Raw genomic sequence first — 19101 nt, 5'->3', positions numbered from 1 at the left:
TGAAACACAGCCTCATGGATAGCTTTCCGTCGAGCATACCAAACTGACCAAAGTGTCACCACCATCTTCGTGAACATGTCATCACTCAGGGTATCATACAACTCGAACATCCAATTCTTTGCACTTGGTTCATTGTTTACCGTTATCTGTGAAACAAGATCATCATCAGAAAGAGCCCATATGCATCTTAACTAGTGCATGACATAAGCGCATGCCTCCAAGAATCCTCGCAACCACATAGGGGGCATGCATTTTGAACTGATGTATTCCTATTGTGCAGTACATCTGTCGTCAGAAGTGAATGCCAAGCTAGCCTCCACATGAAAACCTTGATCTTTGACGGGATCGTGAGTTTTCATTGAGACGCCCGAGATTTTTTCCTTCTTTTTCATCTGTAGATGATCCGCTTCTCTCCTCAAGCCAGCTGTCTCGCTGATGCTTGGTCTTGAGCATGAACCTATAAGCCGAACTCATGGTAAATCACCCCTTCTTGTACGGAGCCCAGGCCCAAAAATCCATGGTATTGCGAGTACATACCGGTGCTCTTAGTATTGCTTCTGCATCTATAGGTAAAAAGATTGACCAAACTATCTCAACATTCCATGATGCATTAACCGGTAGCAATAGATAAGAAATCCTTCCTCGGTTCGGTATGAGAGATGTGATTGGCCTCGGCCCTAATGTCAGTGTTCTGACCATTGCCAATCTTGCAGATTATACCTTGTTTTAGCATGTCCGGCCCCTCAAGGATAGCAAGGAGGAAAGGACATATAAAGGACGTTTTCATTGTAGTAGCAGCAGTAGGGCCGGCCCATCTATTAATTTGGTCAAAGATTGTGAAGTTTGACTTTTATGAAAACTAAGGCACACCATATCATATGCATACATTGAAACACCGTGCTCCAACTAAATCATCAAACGAAGAAAAAACAATTTTTATAATTCTCCTTTTTCTGCTGAAGATTTTGCTAATTCTCATTCTACTTAGAATTAGTGGCTATTTTTATATGTATTTGAGTGTTGTGATATGGGCGTCAATATCCATGCAATGTTATGTTCTTTTATCGATGTATTCATGGGATCTAAAAACATCAAATATATAATATTAAAACTTCAACATGTATTTAAAATTTCATGCATATAAAAAATTATATTCATCTATTAATATTTTTACTTTTAAAAAAAAATTCGTATATAAGAACTAAAATGTTCATCTATATGTTTGTTCATGTACATAAAATGTTATCTTCACATACTAAACAGTTTACATATACTTAGAAAATAATAGGTAAGTATATATAAAATAAAATATTCATGAATACAAGAAATTTATTTAGAAAGTTTACGTAATTTTGAATAAGGAAAAAATAAAAGGATTTTTTTGGATAAAATGTAAAACAAAAAGAAAGAAGAAAGGGAAAAAAAGACATCAAGAAAATGAAGACCGAAGAAAATATTATTTCAGATGAAGCCGAATAATTACATAAGACCAAAAGAAAACTGGAACAGAAAAGAAAGACAAACGAAAATATGTTGATCCGGACAAATGGGGTAGGACCATATGTGCGCCGGCCAATCCACATGATCATGTAATTATTCCTTCAATCATCGTTGTCTGAATAAAGTGCAATGAGGTTTCTCAAAAGAAAAAATAACAATAAAATTTTACTCTGAAGATGTAAATGAAACGCAAGAGTAAATGATCAAGCCATGCATAATTTCTTCAGGCCGGTCCGTCGTAGGCAACCGGAGGAGAGCGGCGACGAGATTTCGAGTGAACCAGGTGTCTGGCGCTAACGCCCACGGCATTCTTCTTCATCCACACTATCCAATTTCCACCACGCATACCCAGTCCCGAGCAAAACTACAATACATTGGTCGCCTGCCGTGCTCTGGTGCTCAACTACAATACCATACATCAGCCAAGAACAGAACCTGCAGGTGTCTGGCGCTCTGCAAGACGCATTTCACCATCGTCACTGGAAAAGCTATTGACTCCACGTGCTAGTTTGGACGTTGTGCTTGACTCACAGTGCCTACTTATTCTTTTCTTGGGTGCCAATCGTTCTATACGCTACATGTTAGCGTAAAAGCAATATACCCAGCTGGCTACGTGTCAAAGTTGTATACCGTAGAGTACTCTCTGTTTAACTTGTTTTAGAGCGTCGACAACATCCAGTTGTGCGTGTCCAAGAGCAACACCCCAAAAAACGCTACCACCAACTTACAACCGGCATCCAGAACAAGCGAAAATTAGATAGTAATATAGAAACTGTGTCTAACAGCACCCAGACCAACTACGGGCACCAACACGGGAGCGGGGTGCGCCGTGCCATCCACCCCGCTAGTAATACATTTACACTGGCTGCTGTTTATATCCTGTCATCCCACGTTGTAAAGACACACCCATGAAAAAGCAATGCAAACTACAACAGGGAACAGGCTCGACACGAGATCGGCACTCGTGAAAAACCAATACTAAGTACACAGCCATCAAACCGATCTGTTTTTCGGTCACCAAGTACGCGAGAGTTCCGTCGAGATTGGCACTCTCGAGTAGAAGCTACCTACATCAAATTAACGTGTACGTGTACGGCGGGAACTTTACGTGCAGTTGTGCCTACTGTTCATCAGTCAATCAGCCTGCCCGCTTGGTTGCATGCAAGTTCTGCACATCAGCTCCTGGATGATTTGTTCTAGCGATCAAAAACCAACGTTAGTTATTATCTACACTAGTCTCAACCCGTGCAACTGCACGGACTAGTTATATAGATTGTAACTAGCAAAAGTGCCCGTGCGTTGTAATGGGAGGATTTTTTTTTTCATAATCTTCACTGGCGATGACCACAGTTTGTTCACATCTCATCGCATCATTTTGAAAATTTGTTTACAGGTGCATGAAGATGTTTCTTTTTTAAAATTTATTCACAAATTGAAGCAATGTTCACATTTCTGAAAAAATATCGTGGCTGTCAAAAAACTAGGTAATTCAAAGAATTATTCTGAATTTTTAGAAACGTTTTAAAAAAACATACTATAATATTCCGATCCACCCCGGCAGTTAATTCTTCAAAATCCACGTGGGTATATAGTCACAAAGACTTAGAAGTATTACTGTTTATCTACATAGCTTCAATCATTTGTGAACATTTTTACAAATTTGAAAATATTTTTTACTATTTACAAACATTTTAAAAATATATGAACATTTTTTTATATTTCGAACGGATTTTAAGCATGTTCTTTTGAATGGGCAAACAATTCTAAAATAGACGAACATTTATAGAAATTGGTGGATTTTTTTTTTGAAATTCACGATAGGGGTAGATATATAGATTTCTCAATCCCATTAATTCCATAGTCGATTCCTTCCCAGAAGGGCCTTGCATCACATCCACGATCCATGCTTATCCATGCTGTGCATGTATGTTAATATCCTTCCATTCCACAATCCTTCAATCTATCCTTCCTTTAATACACCGTCACATCAGCCCACAAAATCCTGCCCATGCAGGGTGCACGTCCATAATCCATTCTTGCATCTACGTGAATATCTTTCCATTGCACAATCCTCTATCCATCATTCCTTTAATACACCCTCCAAGACAGCCCATGATTCCTTTAATCAGCGATCCTGATTGTCTATTTTAGTGATCTTGCTGATATTCAAACTCAACTGCGGACGTATATAAACTGGAGAGTTGGTCTAAAGAAGCGAGGTGGGACAATTTAACATCAAACATATGGTTGTGTGGCTCGCTACGCATAAAAGAAGGCCCATTATTGCGGCCATTTTATGCTTTTTTGCAGCGGTTTTATGCTGAGTAGGCCCAGCAGTACAACAACTGCATCAATACATACTATTTTTTCTATCACGGCATAATTTTTTAGTGGTATGCTTTTTTTGTACATTGATGCTATATATATACGTGCGCTGGTGGAGCTCACCCAGCAGCCAGAGCGCAGCCCGAGGCCCAATCCAGTTCGAATTCATAGAAATACAATACAACCTAGTTTTAGTCACAACAATTAGTTGTCTTAGTTGGTTGTTGCATTAAATCACCTATGATATGAAGTAAGAGGTCTTCAGTTTGAATCCCTGCCTGGACCTTATTTTTTAACACATTTGTGGGGTGTCAATCGGGGACCTAGACGGGCTGCAAAGAGCAGGCTGAGGCCCAACCTGCTGTGGGGCGGGAGCAGGCTCAAGTGCACGCTGCGAATGTGGACCATGCATTTTTTCTAAACGTTTTTTTGTATAATTTTTAGAACGGGCCATAAAAATAGTACCACCTTGGATAGAAAACAAATCTCAAAAATAAAATATGGGTGAACGGATGAAAAATTTAGCGAAGCGCGCACCTTGCTTTATTAGTAGGTATAGACTTAGTAGATCAATTTGAAAAGGATTCATTTTGTGTAAGATACTTGGTGTTCCACTCTTGAAAGTTTATTACTTAAAAAATAATAATTTGTTCATGTAACCACGCACCCAGATAACATTTGAATGTATTTAAAGGCATGACATTGTTGTTATTGTTACCCCATATAATATGAATAGTTTCTTTGACATGTGCCAAGAGCTCATGTAGAAACCAAAATGTTGAAAATCGCTAGACCTTTGAAGAAAATTCTCCATTCATTAACTCTCCCAAGTATATTAAATATATAACTGAGTTCTGCAGAAAAACAAAATCATATAGTTTGTAATGTTTCAAAACCAAATATAGTCGCAGGAAGATATATATTATTAAAATGTTTACAAACAACCACATACAAAACATATGGGTCATAATTATGGAAGGCAGACAGGGACTACAATACGATGTATACAGTCATGTCATTCTAACTAAGAGGTAAATAAACATGATCCCATCAATTGCTTGGATTTTCTGAAGATCATAAAAACATAGGTTCTTGGTGGATACTCATTATATATTATCCAAGTGGAATAGCTGTTAGGTGGGGACACGGTGACATCATAAACATAATGATCTAGGTGCGTTTCATCCACATTATTTGACTCGCATAAACTCGGGTGGCTCTGGCAGTTGTAATTAACTATGAAACATAATGAAGTCCAGAAGATTGGTACAACTTTCAATACCAACACATTTTTCTAAAATATACAAACTACAACATCCAAATATGGTACAACTCAATCCACCATTAGCAGCCACTTACATTTTCATGTAATCCAGATCAATTGGAACTATTACCAAATTTTCAAATTGTTATACAAATGGGAAACATCACAGTGGATGTGGGTGTCATGAGATGCACACCACTTCATAAAATATGAAGAAAGTTGGACCATATAGTACCAAGAAAGATAACCAGACTCAGATTACTGGTTTTTTTTAAATGACATGTATAGATGAACTGTAAACCTAAACCTAATTAGAAAAAAGATCTATTAAATCGCCCCAAAATGCATGACACTTTTATTAGAAGGACAAACAAAAGCCATGTAGTAAATGAACAATTCACCCAACTTTGTAACTGCAAGTAATAACAAACTAAAGTAGACATAAAAAGTTGTACCAGCATGCAACTACTCCTAAAGTAAAACGTAGAAATAGCTTCTACCAATTAGCTCTTATCTATACCACTTTATAGTGTGCCAATAGCTTCAAATATTGATCGTTGGATATGCCCATCCAACGGTCAAGAGAAGGAAAATTCGAGCATTATCATCCGTTGGATATAGTTTTCAACTCATAGGATTCTACCACGTGGACTTCTAATTGAACCCCCAACTCAACCATCTCATGTGTTCTAGAAGCATCTACTCACATGCTTATCTGATACTCTAATAAAAAGAGACTAGAACAATCTGGATTCTATAGAGGTAAGAACCAAGTTGTATCTTGTCCGATATGATTCTATAGGAAAGATAATACATATTCAAATGTATTTTCTCATGCTTTTTATATATATTTAAATGGCGTGCAAAGCATGTACAATTTACTACAGTATTCATAATTTGATTGCCAAATCTCATGCGTGCAATGCACGTGTACCTTACTAGTATGTTGTAGTTTTGGAGTCGAGTGTTGAGGATTCTTGTCAGGAAACTAATGGGCAATTGACAACCAATTTATTCAACAGTAACTATGCGATATGGAGAACAGAAAAAGGATTACCTTTCATTCTAGTGTCGGAGCATAATTTGCAGGACAGAAGAGGCAACGACACATGCATATCAGAAGATAGGCTAGAAAGTTTTTCTTTATCAACAAATATACCTTTCTTTGATCTTCAAAAATACATCTCTTTGTATCAAAGATTATTTTGACGACTGGGGAGGGGGGAGCATTGTAGAACAACTAAACATATAAAAGATTAGACAATCAACTTCACTGAATAGATTATAATCAGGAACATCTAGTCCTATTGTGTGGAAAAAGTAATTATGAGGCATGTACTGGTGAGTCCATGATTGTTTGGGAAAATTGGAGCCAATGATTGGACAACAAAAGGCCATAGCTTAAAAATATATGATCACACATCAGACCAAGGGTGCAAGTAATAATCTATGTAAGATTTTTTCTAGTCCGAATGGAAATTCCAATTTTACCGAAGCTAATATATTTGAAAGACTATTTTTATTTATCGTAAGATGCAAGGCCACTTATATATTTCGTGAAGACGTTTTTGGACAAACAACTATATTAAAGCCTGAAGAAGCTTAAAATATGTTGACTAAGGTATCGTCATGCACACATCTGAATCATGTAGATCATGCACTTGGGGAAATGGGCAGACTGTAGAACAACACACCGCAGTTTTCATATGGGAAAGGATCTGATTTCGTTACATTTATGAACAAACCTAAGTCCTTTGATAATGTTGCACACCTGCCGTAAGAAACCTTGATTGTTGTGCCATTGTCCCGTGACACGCCCCCTGATGGACATATAGAAATGAAGCAACACCTAGGCTTGTGATATTGTGCTAATCACTGAACCTTTGGAAGGCATCACGAATACTCGCAAATTCAAATCCTTGAAAACATAGAGCATTAGTAATGGATCAAAATCTGACATGCATGTGTTCGTTGTTGTACAAACAGACCAGAAAAATAACTAATCTACATATCATCTAAAACATTGTTAATTCAATAGAAAAATAGCTAATTTAATCAAGACATGCAGCAAAGCCAAATTGTTCGTTGTTGTACAAACACACCACATCATGGCCCACGGACATTTCACAGACGGAGTGAAAAAAGTTTTTTTTTTCTTTGAGAAAAGGGGAGCGCAGAAGAGTAGATATGGAAATAACTTCCATATATGCTTTTCCCAAATTTCCTATTTGATGTTTTCTTCAATTGCATGGACTCCTCTCATGCCTTTTTCTCATTGTAACAGAGCAGGCAGCTGATCATACGGCCAATTGGTTGTAGTCATCATTGTCAAAGCAGTACACATACGTAAACCAAGCCACACCATTGAACCTAAGAACGTGAAATACTACTGCTGATTCGATGCTGCGAAGCACTTACGCAAGCTTATCTCACAGACGGGGAATGACATGGTGCAGCCTGCCGGGTGAAAACTCCATGCTGCCAAAGGGGAGACTGACTGGGATCGTGAAAGACTGGAGGAGGAGGAGGAGGAAGAGAGCCTGCAGGACAGGAAAGAGGACGCATGGCATGTTAGGTTTAATCTTGATTCATGTATCCGCATATTTAGTTTTATTATGTGCATGTAGTTTAGATGGTAAAAGGGTGATGTAGGCCAGTGCAGCTTTGGTTGTGCGCCAAGAAGACGAGATGCCGGGCTGCCGTGTGATGCGGCGAGCACGGCGAGATACTGATGGTGCTGTGAGATACGGCAAGGTCCCGAGAAGTGGCAAGACGCGACTTAAGACTGGAGTGTGACGGAGTGCATCAAGTTGGGTCGGGTGAACCGGCAGATCGCTCAGTTTGTTGGAGTAGCTGTGCATGCGTGAGTTTGTTGAGTCCTAGCCGAGAGAATGTTGAGTAAGTAGTTCATGCATGCATGTAGTTGGGATTGGTCACATGTGCTGGCCGAGCCATATGGATGGATAGAGTTTAGGCCGTGGTTAGCGCATGTAGTTAGTCGTGGAGCAAGTAATGTGGGGCGTGGCGTGAGAGCTGGCAGGTAGTGGTGCCCAAGTTGTGTGTGAGTACATGCATGGGCGTGAGTGCCTGGTCCTTGTATATATATTCTACTTTGAGTCAATGAAAGAAGGCGGTGAGAGCCTGTAGAAAAATGTAGCACTGCGTGTTCACCAAGGAGAGGATGCTCTCGGCAAAGCTCTTGTGCTGCTCCTTGGTGAAGTGTGTGTGTGTGTGTCTGTGTTGTCTTCTTTCCCCAGATGAGTTCTTGTGTGAGGCAAAACCATGAGAAGAAGAGAGCGCAAGGAAGAAGAAGAGCGGCGCTGCGAGGAGGCAGCGCCAACATGGCACTGGGAGGCAACTTCCTAGCCTCGTAGAAGCCGTGTCATACATGCATGCTGGCAAGCTCCACGCCTCATGGCCTCATGGGCCATACAATTCGCCTTCTGCTTGCTGGGGATGGCGATCGACTATGTCGCTGCCGGCTCCTTTCTACACCTACGCGTACTACTGCATCTCCTGCCATGTACGTGCAGCCGTTCATCTCTTGTCTCTGTTCGGACATGACGCCAAGGAAAGAGAAGAGCTTTCAGCAGGAGAAGAACATGTCATAGAAACGATCAGGCTTGTGCATCCGCTGGCCACGTTAACTTCCCATGGCGGGATGTGTTCCGAGAGAGTCACACGATCCTCAACTCGTGTCCAAGCTGCTGCGCATCTGGATGCCAATGTCGCTGCTCCTGTATGGCCGAAAGATGAGGATGCCATATGATAGAACTTCCCGCTGAACCAGATCGAGAGGGAAGCAACAGTAAGAGATTTGCATCTCCACCTTGCGCCACCATAGCACGAACGAAAAGAAGCAGATCAGGCGATAGGAGATCCGTTTTGATTTCCACGAGAGAAAAAAGGAGAGAGAGAAAGTCTCTAGGAGCCGTGCGGGACCTAGCTGTTACAGGGTATGTGTTCAACCTGGCTTTAGATAGACACATGGGTTAATCTAATGGAAAAACTATTTAAAACCTATAGAAAGATCTCAACCGTAATAACTGGCTCCCCTCTAGATTAAGTTAGTTTTTTTTTCTTCTTGCATTTTCTTTGCTACCAAGAAGGATTTTGGGCCTTTCGAGTGTTTTTTCGGCTTTGGAGTTTACAGGTTGATATACATCGTAATAATTCAGTCCCATCAGATTAAAGGCTCGTAAATTCTAATTAACGTGGTAATTTTTTGGGAGTCTGTAATTAGTATAGGTATAGATAGATAGATAGATATAGATATAGATAGATAGATAGCATCCACTTATAATTTCCTTTTTTTTCGATAAAGGGTGGATTTTATTAGCTCAAAGAGGAGCATCAAGAGGATACAAACCCAAAGAACACACACCCGGCCTCTGCATAACTAGGATGCACACAGCCAACACCAACACACGCACACCAAAAAACACGCGAGATAGCAAAGACATATAAGACCAAAGCTATGTGTAGGCGAGTAAAAGAAAAACCCGAAGCGACCAGATCCACGATCGGCAAACTATATCAACGACCATATCCGCACCAACCATCTCATGACATCATACAGACGACGAGGTTCTTCAACAGTAACGCCTTCGAGAAGGGAGTAACACTCAAGTGTTGCCGTCACCGGATCCAACCACCAAGGCCTGAATCTAGGTTTTCACCCTGAAGAATTAGTGCAAGCATATTCGAGCAATGCCTTCAACAAGGTAACGACGTAAAAAAACATCGCCATTGCCAGGTATAACCAACTCAGGTCAACCTAGGCTTTCACCCCGGATCTCGCGACCGGGTGCTCACAGCACCACCTTCGAAGTCACTCAACTGTTGTCGCCACCACTTTTCCGTAATCCCAGCAGCTACATACGATGAACGCCGCCACTGCACAACCATTGGACATAGAGAGATTAACCCTCCCGGAGATCTCACCACCGAAGTCAACCATTGGACATAGAGAGATTAACCCTCCCGAAGATCCCTTGGTGACCACCGTTGCCATGGAGCCGCAAGAGGTACTGCAACACAGTCTGCAGTCACCCCACTCGACCGATCGAATCTGGATCACCACCACCAAGCCGTCCAGATCTGAATTGAGCAACCACGCCGGGTCGGTGAGTCGCTGGAGCCCGCGACCTCGTTGCCTCCATGCCCTGCAGCAAGCCGGAGCCAAGCCACAAGAAGAGACAAGCCGGCGTCGCACGAAGGCGCCCATCCAGCAGCAGAGGGCAGTCTTGCCGTGACGGGAGAGCTGTGCCGCCCGACCATCAAGTCGCCACAGCAGGACGCCCATGCAGGAAGTGGAGCTGCATCGTTGCCCCGTGCAGCCATGAACCGAGGAGCTTTCCCCATGCAGCCGCCGCCACATGCAGATCCAGAGCGCCGAGGAGCCGCCCGCCGCCAGAGAGAAATCCCGCCGCCGCCGGCACCGCGCGGGCCTTGCCTGGCGGCGGCTGGGGAGGAGGGAGGTGGTGGGGAGCCGAGGATCTCCCATATTGTTTAATCTATAAAGAAAATAATAAAGCTACTGTATAACAATGAGTGAGGAGTATTGGCTCCCATGCTCAAATGAGCCCGGAGTGAACAAAAACATCATTAAAATACTAAATAAATTTAAAAATTTCTGATTTTTTGTGGAGAAAGATGCCTGAGTGCGTGATGCACGTGCCAAATTTCAGAACATTTGAATGTCCAAGTAGCTCTCAGCAAAAAAGAAAAATGTCGGATCTATCAAAAAGTTTACTGTTTGTGCACTATTTTGACCCAATTTTGTTTTGTTTATGAGAGCTACTCAGAAGACCAAATGCTTTGAAATTTGGCACGTACCTCACGCATTTAAATATCTTCCATGCAAAAAAAATATTTTTTTTTGAATTTTTCTAGTTTTTTTAAATTTACTGTGCATCGGGTGCAGATGAGCCTGGGCTCAGAATTGGATATTCGATATAACAATAAGTTTTACTCTGAAAATGTAAGTGGAACACAAGAGTAAATGACGAAGCCATGCGCAATTTTCTTCTGGACGGTCTGTCGTGGGCAAAGACCTCTTCAGGCCGGTCTGTCGTGGGCAGTGACGACGAGATTTCGACCGGCGAACCAGGTGTCTGGCGCTCACGCCCATGGCGTTCTTCTTCCTCCACACTCTCCAATTTCCACCACGCATACCCAGTCCAGAGCAAAACTACAACACATTGGTCGCCTGCCGTGCTCTGGCGCTCTGGTGCTCAACTAGAATACGCAATACATCAGTCCAGAACACAACCTGCATGTGTCTGGTGCTCTGCAAGACGCATTTCACCATCGCCACTGGAAAAGCTCTCAACACCACGTGCTAGTTTGGACGTTGTGCTTGACTCACAGTGCTTACTTATACTATTATTTTCTTCTTTTTTTGTGATTGAACAGAAGTGCTTACTTAGTCACACGCACACGCACACACAAAAAGACTCACCAGTGCTTGTCGCTATGACCGAGCTGAGCACCAGCCTATATTTGCAGCCTCTGCACAACACGATTCTGCAGTAGTCTGCGCGCCCTCACCACCGTTCACCATGCCGCCCTTCCTAATTGTTTTCACCCTGCTCTCCTGCATCCACACCCCAGCAAACTCTGCAGCGACGGACACCATCTTGGCCGGCCAATCACTTGCCGTCAACGACAAGCTCATCTCCGGCAATGGCAGGTACGCGCTCGGCTTCTTCCAGACCGAAGGCACCACCAACTGGTACCTTGGCATATGGTTCAACGCAGTCCCTAAATTCACTCCAGCATGGGTTGGAAATAGGGATAACCCAGTCAAGAACACGACCTCAGTTGAGCTCACCATTTCCCACGATGGCAACCTTGTCATCTTAAACCGGTCCACCATGTCCATAATCTGGTCCACACAAGCAAACATCTCCAGAAATAGCACCACTGCTAGGCTGCTGAGTACTGGAAATCTCGTACTCACAGACTCTTCAAACTTGTCAGAGTTTCTATGGCAAAGCTTTGATCACCCCACGGATACATTTTTTCCTGGGGCCAAGCATGGATGGGATAAGGCCACCGGCCTGAATCGCCGTTTTGTTTCTTGGAAAAGCTTGACTGACCCAGCTACCGGTGTCTATTATTATGAGGTAGACCCGGCCGCTGTTGACCAGATAGTGCTTGTAGCACTCAACTCATCCATACCCTATTGGTCCAGCGGTGCATGGAACGGCAAATATTTTTCTGGAATTCCAGAGATGGCTGCCCGCCACTCTATTAGTGCAAAATTTGTCCACAGTGACAAAGAGAAGTACTGGACATATAAATTAGTGCCTCAATATATGGATCCAAATATGCTTACTCGTCATGTAATTGACATCTCGGGTCAAATGAAGACATTCATTTGGATGAAGCGCACACCAGATTGGGTAATGATCAATGCCCAACCAAGAGATCAGTGTGACGTTGATGCAATTTGTGGGCCTTTCACAATCTGCAATGATAATAATTTTCCACAATGCAATTGTATGGAGGGCTTCACAATAACATCCCCCAAGGACTGGGACCTAGAAGATCGAGCAGGTGGGTGCTCGAGGAAGACTAAGTTAGACTGCATTAGCAATAGAGGCACAACGCATACCACAGACAAGTTCTATTCTATGCCATGTGTTAAGTTGCCCAAGGATGCCCCAGAAGTAGATGCTGCTGCAAGTGCAAGTGAGTGCGCACAAGTTTGCCTGAATAATTGCTCTTGCACAGCCTACTCCTTTGGCGACAATGGATGTTCTATGTGGCATAATAAATTGCTCAACATAAGAGCACTACCATGTAGTGGCACTGCCAATTCTAACGGAGAAACTCTTTACCTCCGTCTTTCTGCTAAAGATGTACAAAGTTTGAAAAACAACAGAAGAGGAATTGTTATTGGAATTGTCACTGGTACAGGTGTTTTTGTTTTAGGCCTATTTGCACTTATCCTCTTAATAATGATCCAGAGAAACAAAAAGAAGAACTCTGGTCAGATACTGAGTGATTCTCAAGTTTGTACTGGAATCATTGCATTCGGATACAATGATCTACAACGGGCAACAAACAAATTCACAGATAAGTTGGGGGTAGGCGGTTTTGGTTCTGTATTCAAGGGGTTTATAAAGGGCTCCAATGTCGTAGCAGTGAAGATGTCGATGGTGCTTATCAAGGAGAGAAGCAATTCAGAGCCGAAGTGAGCACAATCGGAGCTGTTCAACACATCAATTTGGTTAAGCTTGTTGGTTTCTGTTGTGATGGTTCCAAGAGGTTGCTTGTTTATGAATACATGTCAAATCACTCTCTTGATGTCCATCTATTTCGAAGCAATTCTACCATGTTGAATTGGACTGCTAGATATCAGATAGGCCTAGGAGTTGCAAGAGGGTTGGCCTACTTGCATGACAGCTGCCGAGACTGCATCATACACTGTGATATCAAGCCAGAAAACATACTTCTTGATTCTTCACTCCTTCCAAAAATTGCAGACTTTGGAATGGCAAAACTTATAGGAAGGGATTATAGCCGAGTATTGACAACAATGAGAGGAACTACAGGGTACCTTGCGCCTGAATGGATAAGCGGTGTTCCTATTACACCAAAAGTCGATGTTTATAGCTACGGGATGGTGTTGCTGGAAATAATATCTGGAAGGAGGAACTCATGTGCATCATGTCCTAGTGGTGGCAATGTTGATGTTTATTTCCCTGTGTATGCCTCACATAAGCTTCTCAAAGGAGACATCAAGGGTTTGGTAGATCACAAGCTAGATGGCGACATCAAATTGGATGAGGTTGAACTGGCTTGCAAGGTTGCATGTTGGTGCATCCAGGATGATGAGCTTGATCGGCCAACAATGGGACAGGTAGTTCAATTTCTCGAAGGCCTGGTTGAGATCACAATGCCCCCGGTACCAAGATTGCTCCAAGCTATGGCCGGAAGCGCACATCAAAAATGCTCCTAATCTTTTTGTGTTAGGGAAACTAGTTGTGTTGCGATGTTATAATATATGTCTATCTTTAAGGCCAAATTTGTAATTGCTATACAATTGTAATTATTATGAGCTATGGTCGGAAGCGCACATAAAAAATGCTCCTAATCTTTTTGTATCAGGGGAACTAGTTGTGTTGCGATGTTATAATATATGACTATCTTTAAGGCTAAATTTGTAATTGTTATACAATTGTAATGATTATGATTGAAGAAACAACTATTTTTGCATAAATTTGTAACTGATGGAAATCTGCCCTAGAGGCAATAAAAATGTTATTATGTCATTTCCATGTTCATTATTAAGTTTATATTTCTGTTGTACAAGTGTGTTGGTTCTTGAATATGAGATTCAATGGAAAACCTGAATACATTTGTGGAAATGTAAACACCAATTCATCCCTCATCATGCCTCTAAGACAATCTCATGTATTGATGATGATCTTGTTTTCCTAATCACGAGCATTGTGAGTATCCTATCAATATATGAGAACATTGTTGTCATGCTAACAACGGAGTTGGATAGACCCAACTTATGAATTATTGAAAGCAACACATCAATGGGTTGATGGAGATGTGCGCCTGCCAGCACCTAGCGACATCGGGGATCAAGTAAAGCTCGCGCTCAACCATCTGTCACGGATCTCGGTGCCACGGATGCCTCCACCAGAAGAAATTGACCCTGTTCGCCATCCACTGGATGTAGGTGACCACCGCCTGGACGCCGCGAAACGCCAGACATGGCTGGGCACCTTCGATGCGATGGCGCCGTGGCGTCGTAGGTCAGGTCCTCCAAAAGTGCATTGATGAAGACGACGACAAAGCCCTGGTGCTCGAGATTCACGAAGGCACCTGCGGGCACCACGCGAGCAGTCGCGCACTCATGGCCAAAGACTTTCGAGCAGGGTTGTACTGGCCAACCGCAATGAGGAACACGGAGGATATCGTGCGATGTTGCATCGCCTGCCAGAAACTCGCCAGCAGGCCGCACGCCCCAGCATCAGAACTCAAAACCATACCACTATCCTGGCCGTTCGCCACCTGGGGACTCGACATGGTGGGCCCACTCAAAAAATCCTCAAAAGGAGGCCGAACACATCTACTGGTAGCAGTAGATGGATATACTCATATCTTAGTTGTTGTTGATTACGTTACTAAGTGGGTAGAAGCTATTCCAACTAGTAGTGCTGATCATAACACTTCTATTAAAATGCTTAAAGAAGTTATTTTTCCAAGATTTGGAGTCCCTAGATATTTAATGACTGATGGTGGTTCACATTTTATTTATGGCGCTTTCCATAAAATGCTTGCTAAATATGATGTTAATCATAGAATTGCATCTCCTTATCACCCACGGTCTAGTGGTAGAGTAGAATTGAGTAATAGAGAGCTCAAATTAATTTTACAAAAGACTGTTAATAGATCTAGAAAAAATTGGTCCAAGAAACTTGATGATGCATTATGGGCCTATAGAACTGCATGTAAAAATCCTATGGGTATGTCTCCGTATAAAATGGTTTATGGAAAAGCATGTCACTTACCTCTCGAACTAGAACACAAGGCATATTGGGCTATTAAAGAACTCAATTATGATTTTAAACTTGCCGGTGAGAAGAGGCTATTTGATATTAGCTCACTTGATGAATGGAGAACCCAAGCCTATGAAAATGCCAAGTTGTTTAAAGAAAAAGTTAAAAGATCATGACAAAAGAATACAAAAGCGTGAGTTTAATGTAGGCGATTATGTATTGCTATACAACTCTCGTTTAAGATTTTTTGCAGGAAAACTTCTCTCTAAATGGGAAGGTCCTTACGTTATCGAGGAGGTCTATCGTTCCGGTGCCATAAAAATCAACAACTTCGAAGGCACAAATCCGAAGGTGGTGAACGGTCCGAGAATCAAACGGTATATCTCAGGTAATCCCATAAATGTTGAAACCAATGTTATTGAAACCATAACCCCGGAGGAATACATAAGGGACACTTTCCAAAATGTTTCAGACTCCGAAAAGGATAGGTATGTGGTACGGTAAGTAAACCGACTCCAAAACAGTTTCTAAGGCAATATTTCTCCGTTTTAGAATATTTAGAAAAATAGAAAAATAAGTAGCAGTCTGGGAAGGACACGAGGGCTCCACGAGGGTGGAGGGCGCGCCCTACCCTACTGGGCGCGCCCCCTATCTCGTGGGCACCTCGTGCGCTTTTCGGACTCTGTTTTCGTACACGTTACGTATTTTCGTCGGTAAAAATTCATTATATAATCTCCCGGAGGTTTTGACTCCCGTATCACGCAAAAATCTCATGTCTTTGTTTCGAGCTGTTTTCTGTCAGGGTTGTCAAGGCCAGGCATTATGTCGTCTCCCTCCTCCTCCAACCATGAGGGCAACGATGCTTGGCTAATGAAGATAGAGCTGAAGAGAGAAGAACCCATGGAGATCAACAAGGATGAAGGGATCAAGAAGGCCATGGAGGACCAAGTTCCGGCAACAGAAGACACCCTTCAACTTGATCACAATCTTGTCACCCCAACAGAGATCGAAGCTTTCAAGATGATTGAGGCCCTTTTTGGTTCAGCTTTTATCGATGGATTCCGCTGCCGCGCAGCAGAATCTAAACCAAAGGGCGAACCCAGCAGAATCCGATTCTAGAAATCCGTTGCCAAAATCTGATCCAAAAGTGGAAGCAGCCCAGGACGTGCTTTTCAAAATCTGATTCCGCTGCGGGCCAAAATCAGAAAAAGTTGTTTCAGCTGGTTTGTCAAATGACCTACATCTTTTTCACATCAGATTTTCCACAACTGTTTTTCCACAGCAGTTTTTTCACAGCTGCTTTTAGAAATCCACAGCCGAACCAAACAGGGCCTGAGTTAGCTCGTATACAAAATAAGTATCTCACACATGAAAATATTTTGTTGAAGGAGCATATCATCGCACTCAAGGGCATTGTCCGCAAGTTAGAAGATCGGCTACGCTCGATGTGCGACTATCCATCATAAACAACTCCACCTTCTTCACCAACAAAGGAGACATAATCACATGGGTATGGGCACTCCCCTTGGCAACTGCCAAGCTTGGGGGAGTGCCCCGGTATCGTATCACCATCACTTTTATATTTACCATTTTTCTTAGTTCGATCCTTTTGGTAATATCTTGATCTAGTATAATAAAAGTTCTTAGTATGATCTAGTCGTGAGTTTTGCTTTATAATTCCTCTATGTAATCGAGTCCATGAGCTATATAATAAAGATTAGTGTTGAGTCAAGGGCTTGATTTTTTTGCCATGATCTTAAGTGAATAAAAGAAAAAGAGAAAGAAATAAAAAGAAACAAAGAGATCATATGGATCTCATGGAGAGTAATGAGCTCACATAGAAAAAGTATGATGAATAAAAGTTGTTGAGAGTTGACAAACATAGTTTTGGTCATCGTTGCAATTAATAGGAAGTAATAAAGAAAGAGAGGTCTTTACATATAGATATACTATCTTGGACATCTTTTATGATTGTGAGCACTCATTAAAATATGACATGCTAAAAGAGTTGACGTTGGACAAGGAAAACAATGTAATAGGTTATGTTTTCTTACATCTGAGATAAATTATATTGTCATGGATCATCCAACATGGTTGAGCTTGCCTTTCCCCCTCGTGATAGCCAAATTCATCGCACCTAGTAGAGATACTACTTGTGCTTCAAAATACCTTTAAGCCAGTTTTGCCATGAGAGTCCACTATACCTATCTATGGATTGAGTAAGATCCTCTAAGTAAGTTGTCATCGGTGCAAGCAATAAAAATTGCTCTCTAAATATGTATGACTTATTAGTATGGGAGAAATAAGCTTTATACAATCGTGTGATATGGAAGAAATAAAAGCGATAGACTGCATAATAAAGGTCCACATTACAAGTGGCAATATAAAGTGATGTTCTTTCATATTAAGATGTTGTGCATCCAACTATAAAAGCGCATGACAACCTCTGCTTCCCTCTGTGAAGGGCCTATTTTTTACTTTTATCTCCTACCCTGCATAAGAGTCATGGTGATCTTCACCCTTCCTTTTTACATTTTATCCTTTGGCAAGTACAGTATGTTCGAAAGATCCTGGTATATATGGCTAAGTGGATGTGAGTTTTCATGAACTATTACCGTTGACATTACCCTTGAGGTAAGACGTTGGGAGGCAACACTATAAGCCCCTATCTTTCTCTGTGTTCGATTAAAACTCCATATCCATAAGTATTGCATGAGTGTCAGCAATTGTGAAAGACTATATGATAGTTGAGTATGTGGACTTGCTGAAAAGCTCTTATATATTGACTCTTTCCTATGTTATGATAAATTGCAATTGCTCCAATGACTGAGATTATAATTTGTTAGTTTTCAATGAAGTTTACTATTCATACTTGAAATTGTGATTGAATTATTACTCTAGCATAAGAAGTCATATGACAACAATTATATAAGTTGTTGTTCTAAGAATGATCATGATGCCCTCATGTACGTATTTTATTTTTATCGACACCTCTATCTCTAAACATGTGGACATATTTTTCGATTTCGGCTTTTCGCTTGAGGACAAGCGAGGTCTAAGCTTGGGGGAGTTGATACGTCCATTTTGCATCATGCTTTTATATCGATATTTATTGCATTATGGGCTGCTATTACACATTATGTCACAATACTTATGCATATTCTCTCTTATTTTACAAGGTTTATATAAAGAAGGAGAATGCCGGCAGCTGGGATTCTGGGCTGGAAAAGGAGCAAATATTGGAGACCTATTCTGCACAGCTCCAAAAGTCCTGAAACTTCACGGAAAACGTTTTCAGAATATATCAAAAATACTCAATGGAAGAAATTCACCAGGGGGGCCACACCCTGCCCACGAGGGTGGGGGGTGCGCCCTACCCCCTGGGGGTGCCCCCTACCTCATGGGCCCCATGGTGGCCCTCCGGTGGCCATCTTATGCTATATGAAGTCTCTCGATGAGAAAAAAATCATAAGCCATCTTCTTGGA

The 19101-nt window shown here is 41.8% G+C and overlaps 1 pseudogene; it reads left to right on the top strand.

Annotated features, from left to right (window-relative positions):
• The first annotated feature begins 11652 nt into the window (after window positions 1-11652).
• Window positions 11653-14308, top strand: LOC119347779 (annotated as a pseudogene).
• Window positions 14309-19101: the final 4793 nt, after the last annotated feature.

The sequence above is a fragment of the Triticum dicoccoides genome, unplaced genomic scaffold, assembly GCF_002162155.2.
Source record: "Triticum dicoccoides isolate Atlit2015 ecotype Zavitan unplaced genomic scaffold, WEW_v2.0 scaffold7532, whole genome shotgun sequence".
Lineage (NCBI taxonomy): Eukaryota > Viridiplantae > Streptophyta > Magnoliopsida > Poales > Poaceae > Triticum > Triticum dicoccoides.
Note: the sequence above shows the minus strand (reverse complement) of the source record. Positions and strands in the feature narration are given on the sequence as shown.